The sequence below is a fragment of the Cyrtonyx montezumae genome, unplaced genomic scaffold (assembly GCF_038088225.1).
Source record: "Cyrtonyx montezumae isolate F1298 unplaced genomic scaffold, pur_monq_1.0 scaffold_25, whole genome shotgun sequence".
NCBI classification, from domain to species: Eukaryota; Metazoa; Chordata; class Aves; order Galliformes; family Odontophoridae; genus Cyrtonyx; species Cyrtonyx montezumae.
Window position 1 is genome coordinate 10,135,166 of NW_027071992.1, and position 8,542 is coordinate 10,143,707.

The window sequence follows — 8,542 nt, forward strand, 5'->3', positions numbered from 1 at the left end:
TGTTGTCCTTCTTTGGACCTGCTCTGGCACCTTTCTGTGTTAGTGACCAAAACTGAACACAGTACTCAAGGTGGGACCTCACCAGTGCTGACTACAGAGGGAGGATTACTTCCCTAGTCCTGCACACCACATCATTCCTGATACAAGCCATGATGCCATTGGCCTTCTTGGCCACCTGGGCACACTGCTGGCTTATATTCCATCAGCATAGTCCATCAGTACATCAAGATCCTTTTCTGTAAGGTACCTTTCCTTCCCAATTCTGTACGGTTGACTGGGGTTGTTGTGCCGAAAATTCAGGACTTGACTATTGAAGTTTGCCCTATTGAAACTCATACAGTTGAACTTGGCCCATTGATCCAGGCTATCCAGGTCCCTCTGTAGTGCCTTTCTATCCTCAGACAGATCAATACTCCCTTCCAGCTTGGTATCATCTGCAAAATTCCTGAGCATGTACTCTATTCTCTCAGCAAGATCATTGATAAAGATGTTAAATAGAAGCGGCCCCAATAGCGAGCCCTGGGGGACACCACTCATGACTGGCCGCCAACTGGATTTACCTCAGTTGACCACAACTCTTTGGGCCTGGCCATCCAGCCAGTGTTTCACCCAGCAGAGCATATGCCCATCCAAATCTAAGCGGCCAGCTTCTCCACAAAGAAACCTTTAAGTCATTCCCTTGCCTCTTATCACTGGTCACCAGCCTCTCCTCTCATTAGGAAGTTGGAGGCAGCAATGAGACAGTGTCAGCTTTCTCTAGGCTGAACAAACTTAGGGACATCGTCCATTCCTCCTAAGTCATGCCCTCTAGAACCCTTCATCACCCCTGTTCTTTTTGACATATTGTAATGTTTTTATATCCTCCTTGTGTTGTGAAGCCTAAAGCTGCTCACAGTAGTCAAGGTAAGGTCACATTAACCCTGAATATAGTGGGGCAGTCAATTGTTTTGGCTAGATAGCTACACAGTGGTCAATGCATTCCATTGTATGGTCAGACCTGTGGCAACCATAGGAACACTGTAGACTCATACTGAGAATTCCATCAACCAAAACCCCCAGATCTCTCTCAGTGCTTCAGACACTTGTCCCCCACCCTATACCTACATATAGTATTACACCATCCCAAGTGCAGAATATGACATTTGTTCTTGTTACACTTATGTCTGGTGAGTGCCTAGTGTTCCAATCTAACAAGTTGCCTCTGTAGGGTTTCTCTAACACCAGTGCAACTGACATCTCCTCTTATTCTGGTGTCATCCACAGACGTACTTATTTGTACTCAATGCCTGTGTGCATGTCATTGATTAAAAGAAAAACTGAAAAGAATTACCCTAAAATGGAGCCCTAGGGAACACAACTAGTGACTGCCTACCAACCTGATGTTACCACATTTAATACAGTTTGAATCCAACTCTTCAGTAAGTTGTTTAGCCTTTGCTTTATATACACATCTACCTGTATCTTGGGCATTTTGTCCAGAATGATAATAAGAGAAACTATCAAAAGTTTTGCCAAAATCCAAAAAAACTCATATCCTATCCATATATCATACACTGCCTTCCCTTCTACTAGTAGACAGGTAAGTTGTATGACAAGGTTATTTACTTAGATTACTTCATTTAATAGTAAGTTATGACTTCCTTCATGAAACCATACTGGCTTTGAGCAATGACTTTGTTGTCTTTCAAGTGTTTTTCAGTTCCTTCCAGAATAATCTCCGTAATTTTAGCATGCATCAAAGTGAGACAGACAGTCCAATAATTAATAGGGTCATCTTTCTTTTCCTTCTTGAAAATTAGGCTTAACATTTGTTAGCTTATGGTCAACTGAGATACATACATATTAAAAAATAATAAAATTACTTGTTGATAAATAAGAGATATCTTGCAATAACACTGGCCAACTCTTTCAGTTCTCTGGGATGAAATCCATCAGTTTATGCACATTCAGTAGTGTATTCCACAAACCAGTGTCAACTGCCTCTTTCAATACAAACCATTCTATAATCCTTCCACAGTACTAGCCAGCTGCAAGTACTGTGCAGTCCAGCACCTTATTCACATTCAGTGCTACCCTTTCACCTCCTCTGCCCTGTCTATCTCTCCTGAAAGTCTTTTGACTATCCATTACAACACACCAGTCACAAAGCTCTTCTCACCAACTCTCAGCTGTGTCAGCGCTGTAGCTCTGAGACTGAGTCAAAGCACCTAATTCTGCTTGTTTTCTCTTCATTCTGCATCTATTAGCATCAGCAACTGGAAGGATAGAGAATACTACCTGTGTTCCTGATTCATTTACACATCCCCCAAGGACATGAAATCTCTTCTGATCACCCTTCAACTTATCATCATTATTTCCTCACTTTTCACGTGAAAAATCAAGAGCAGATGATAGTTTGAGAGCCATCCCGAGCTAGGAATTTTCCTGGTGATATCCTTAATCCAAGTACCTGGGGATCTGTAAATTTCTCTAGAATGCAACTCTGGTTAGCAGACCAGACCTTTCTCCTCTCAGAAGGAGGTAACTTACAGCAATAACCCACAGTTTTTTCTTCACTGAGGTGGTTGTGATACTGAGGCTTCTCTGACCTTACCATGGTGACTTCTTTAGCATTTATGGATCATCATCCACCTTATTGTCTGCTAAGGCTACCTGACATTTCTGTTCCAGTGCAGGCGGAGTATAGTTCCACAGTCAATCTCCTTGATGTTTATCGACCTTTCCATTTTCCCTGTGCTCAGCCTCCAAGATCAACATTTCTTTGGCTGGCCACATGTCCTTCCTCCTGTATTTCAGTCACCACCAGTGAACTGAGTGCCTGCTTCCTCCCTTGGGAGATCTGTCAGGTCCCAGCAGGTAATAATATAGCAGGGGATGCAGAGGACACAGCCTTCTGTTGAGTGGCCACAACTGCCTGAGCTCTCTGCTGGACAGCTTATGTCCAAGACCAGAGATATGAGGGTCCAGCACCCATCAGGCACCCTCCATATCTCACATACCCCATGTTCTCCTCAGATGGCCTGAGGTGCAGTTGGTGCCAGTTTCTGTCAGATGGAACCTGCATTGGCACAACTAGTGCTGCCTGATGTCCACTCATCTCTCTCACACCACAGTGGTGTTGGTGCTCAGAATCCCCCTCAGAAGTCCCCTCAGACACCTCCCAGCACCTCACCATCCCAGAGCTGCTCTCCACACACAGAGCCCCTGCAAGGGCCAAGCTGTTTTTTTGTGCTACGTTCCTGCCAGTTAGAGCATAAACAGTCTCCTGGTTGTACTTCAACTGAACGAGGTTAACTATGCTCAAAATAGACATCCAAAACATGAATGAGCTCTCTGCCAGAGATATTCATTTAGTATCTGTGAGTTGAATATTGTAGTGCCAACCTTTTCCCATTGTACTTCATCCAATCCCCATACAGGCTTAATCTTTTGCTTTAGTTGCACGATGCCGCTTGCTAACTATTGCATTCAGTACAAAATAAATCCATTATATACTTTTGAGCTGCCCTTGAAAAGAGAAATGCCATAAGGACCTGTGATGAATCCTGGTAGAGCTTTCTCTGGAGAAATCACATCCAAACCTCCTATGTCAATACTTCAGACTTCAGCAATAGTCACCATCCATGATGATAACGGAGTATACAGGGCACCTAGAAGACTGCACAATGTTCCACAAGAAAAGAAAGAGCTCCCGGCCCCCTTATCCTAGCCAGTCTGCTTTATATCTACCTGACATCCTTTATTTGCACGCACTCTCCTTTATGTGCTGTTTAAATATACAGTGAGGTTGCCGCCTTCTCAGAAATGTAAATATACAACACGAGAGTAGATAATCTCAGCCTCAGCTCTTTACTCATCTGCACACACTGAATTATCTTAGGATTTCAGATCGGCAGCTGAGGAGGCATTTTACAAAGAACATTATGATGATTCATAAATGAAAGTAGTGACTTTCTTAGGGCTTCCTTTTAAGTGGTGCCTTGAGATTTTAACTGAATACTTATACAAATCAACACATAAATGTTACTCATGGGGTGCTTTTATTCCTAATGTTCCAGCTAAGTTTTGAGGGGTTCTTGGCTTTCTTCCACTGTCAGGAAGTGCTGTTTCCAAAATCACCATTTATTAGAGCAGTAAGTCTTTAGGAGGTACAAAGACAGGCAAAGAGGCATACACTGTACCCTTGTTAAAGGTCTTCTAAGGAGTAAGTAAGTGAAAGGTAATCCAGCCTCTGTCATTGTACCTGGATCTGCAGACCTTCCTGCAAACAGCCTTATTGATCTGCATGTCTTGACTCCCCAGAGAACTGCTGGTGTGTGGGAACCCTCCTGTTATGTAACACACTATGACACCAAAATCACAGAGGGCAGAGAATTGCTGCTGCATCATTATGCAATGTACAGTACCATCCTTGAATCAGGGCTCCCTGATGATGTTCAGTGCTTCCCAGCAGTTGGTTTTAGTGCCTGCTGTAGTATCTCTCTGCTGGTAACTAAATATTTTAGAACAGTTTATACTGACTCCAGGGACAGCTGTTGAGGAGAAAATTCCATATTTCAAGCCAAATTTGGAGTTCATGGCTTAGCTCAGGCATTGGCCAGTACCCAAGAATTTGTTAGGTTTTTTTCCCCTTGCTCTGAATTGTCCAACATCCCCCCTGCCTCCTCCTCCACACAAAAAAAAAACCCTCAACAATAAAAAAAATTAAAGCATATCCAGAGCACTTACTATATGCTGACATGTTCTTAAAGGGGCAGTGTCTGGATAACTTTTGGTGTGCATTCTGGGTTTAATAAAGCTTTTTAAACAAAACATAAAGTTAATACAAATTTTAAGATGATTTTAAACTGTCTCAGTGAAAAGAGCAGTTCATATGTTAAGAGGCCCCTAATGCTGTTGCATTTCTAAGAAATGTCTCACTCCATAAAAGCTAATGAGTGAAATCAAACAGATTTTTACTAAGTCTGACACACCGGCCTGCTCATATTGCCTAACCAGAGGAAAAATACAAGAAAAAGAAACACCAAATTATTTTCCTAATTTTCACTTTTAACACTTTACATTAATCATTCAACATACAAGTATTAGTTTTTATTACAGCACATGCAGCTCAGAAATCAATAGCTCTTTAAAGCAAAATACATGCTTTGTCCTAATACTTAAGTTACAGTTGATATCAAAAACAATAGTATATCTCCCATTTCCACTAGCCAAAGGTCAATCTGCTTTTCCTATCACCACAACAAAAGCTTCAAGAGTATTTCAGAATAGGAAACTTTAACTAAATTCTTTTCATGTAAAATAAAAAAAATTGAAATATGTTCATGAAATCATGTTCCAGGAATACGTTTTGATTTGATTTTATAAACCCCACATTATACATTTAACTTCTATCAGGTTTTAGTCTGCTTCTAAAGTATAGGACAGTGTAAAAAAAACATTACAGATTCTACATGGTGTTTAGAAAACGAGTTCATCAGGATAACAATACACCCAAATCTTCTGTGAATGACATCTCACCCATCACAAATGTCACAAAAATAATATCACCGGCCTTTTGTGAATGGTATGTCGTTCCCAATAGGAGAGGAACTCCCTTGAAGGAAAAGATTTTTTTTAATAGATTTTTAAATTAAAAGGCACAGACAAGAACAAAAATCAATCTGTACCTGGTAGCCTCCAAGGCAAGGGTGATTCAAAGCAAGTGATGCTTAATCCTAGTGATATGTGAAGTATTTTGAAGATTTGCAATTGGGAGTATCTGTGCAGTTATGAATTTCAGCTATGCTGTTGTGTTTTATTGGGAATTCTTGGTGGAGGCAATGCACCTGTGTGATGTTACTCCAACAATAACAATTTGTGACCACTTGTCAGGGTCCAGGGCACATCTTTCTGAGAGGACGGGTAACAGAGGGCCTGAGGTGCTTTTGATGGTCATCTGCTGCCATCTCAGAATCCTCCTTCAGCACCTACTGCAGCCATACAAATTGACAGGAGGGGTCTGTTCCTCCAGCAGGAAATGAATGTTGGCCCTTTAGGCAATCAGCAGTGGTAAACAAACCTCCTGCCTGGAGCTCTGCACAGCAAGGAATTAAAAGGGTTGCAGTGTTATAGGGTCCTAGTGCAAGGCACCCATGAATGTTACAGCATTTGGAAGCCCTCTCCACTGCTGCACTGCACCTGAGTTACCTTGGGCAAATGGCTAAGGTTTGGATATCCAAGGATTTTCATGTCACTAGCCTAACTCTGGATGAATTTACACTTTCAGGCACCTGTGTGGCCAGAAAATACTCAAAAGGTTGGATTCCTTCTTCCAGATTGGTATTCAGGTCACTTGAGAAGCTTCACTCTTTCTCAGAGTTAGCATTATAGATGCTTTGTTGTGTTGAAGCAGTTTGGGAAAATTCCATATGCGGTCAACAGAAACAAAAAATGCCATTACAGCATCATATTTACCAAGGAGAAAATACAATTCCTTCTCAGACTCTTCCATCCCTTTTTTATAAGTCTGTGCCAGTTAATAATTGAAGAATAGTTAAAAGCTAGACAAAAATATAAGAAGCCATAGAAGCCTCTGCTTGAGGGAGCTTGCTGAAGACAGGCTTTTGCTCTTTGAGCAGACAGACACAGGTGTTTCCTGGTTACAGCCTCTACATCAGAGACTGTGCTCTGTGCATTAGGTTGTTTTATAAAGGCTATTTACTGCACCGTTGTTCTCATTCTGTTTTAAAACAAAGTATCTATGTAACTTCATTTTTGGAATAATCTAGTGCTTCCAGTGTGAGGCATCCTGGGAGAACTCCCAGTGAACTGGCATTTCCATGAAGAAGGCATCACCCAGCCCATCTTCAAAGCCCTCAGAAGAAGATAAGTGTTGATCTCCACATTAATAAAAAGAAGGCTCCGATTTTTATATCAAAAAAGTGGTTTCTTATGAGATTAGACATTTATAGTCTTTAGGAACAGTCAAGTGAGTCTACATTAAAATGTGACTTGGACTGCTTTGGAATTTGGTTCTCTTGTTACTAGTTCTACATCTCTGAGCAAGGGACTACAGAAGACTGCAGACCAGATGTTACGAGGGACTTAGCAGTGCCTTTGACCATTACAGAAGAGGATGTTCCGTAAACTTGAACAACTTCTACCTCTACATCTTTCTGGTAACCCCCGGATATGCTGCCAAGCTAAAAGAATTACAAAAAAGGTATTATAAATCCTATTCAGGAGCTGAAGGATGTGGCATTTTTGTCTGACTGATTGATTTTTTGCTCTGTTTTGGTTTTTCCATTGCAGAGGGTTTAAAGAAGATTACATTTAATGAATCCAGTGGTGGGTAGTAAGAGAATTCTTGGCACAAGTGAGACTTGCTTTTAGTGCAGTATGCCTCTAAACACTGTTATATGGGTACCCAAAAGATGTTAAGACTGGATGCATTTCACAGACCACATGGTCCTATGTTCACATCAGGCCTGAACTTATAATTCCTTTTCTTGTCAGCCCTTCTAATACCAGTGCAGTAGAACTTTTTCTCTGACAAGACTTGTGCCGCTCCTGTTTAGCCAAGTACTTTTCATAATGTCTATGGGTTATCACCTAATAGTGCTTTGGCTTGTGTAAGCATGGGGCCATGATAAAAAGGTCACAGCTTGCACATGAGGGGAAAGAAAAACATGTAAGTGTTACTGCAGTTTTTCTAAAGTGAAGTTCTGGAAAAATTCATGTAAACTGTGCAGAGCTGTAATGTGAAAGGGGACATTTGTTTCTTCAGAAGGAATTATTATGGTGCAAGAACTGTCTTGGCAGATACACAGAACATATTTGCCCAGTGTGTAAATAACTTTTTCTTCTGTAAAACTTCAAGTGAATAAGTAACTTTTTGAAAGGCAAAAAATCCATCTTTTTACCTTCTCTACAGATATGCATACCTGGTACTTTCTCTTTTTTTCAAAAAAAAAAAAAAACAAAGAGAGAGATGGAGAAAAGGGGGTAAAAAACAGCTTTTTAATTCTACCTTTTGACCTCAGTGGTTTTGTTTGGTTTACTGATCAGCACAAGTTTCAAATGTCAAACCAAAGAGTATTGCTCATGAAAAGAAATCTGTTGGCAAAGGTGACTCCCCTATTGAGGTCACATTCTAGAGTTCGAAGTGTGGGAAAATTGATAGTTTTTCCCCATTTTCCTAAGAGATTAGTCATATAAATATTTTCTAATTGCAGAAAACACTACACATGACTTTGCCCATTGAAATGTATTCATTTGAGTGTCTATTGCGCAGTTTCTCTAGATGGAATGCCTTCCTTTCCCAAATTGCGTGCAAATGGGTCCATCCTTATTGGCTGACCTAGAGAGGAATGAAACCTTTCCAAACCATTGCAGCTGACAGAAATCCCTCTTGAGCTCAATACACAGGAGTTCTGTGCTCTTGGAGATGCTGCATGCAAATCTAGCATTACGTGCTGTTCAGCCATGAACTTTTCATCTGTATGCAGTAGCATGCTGGCCATGTTAACATTGTATGTTAATGCCAGCCTTGGAGAGCTGA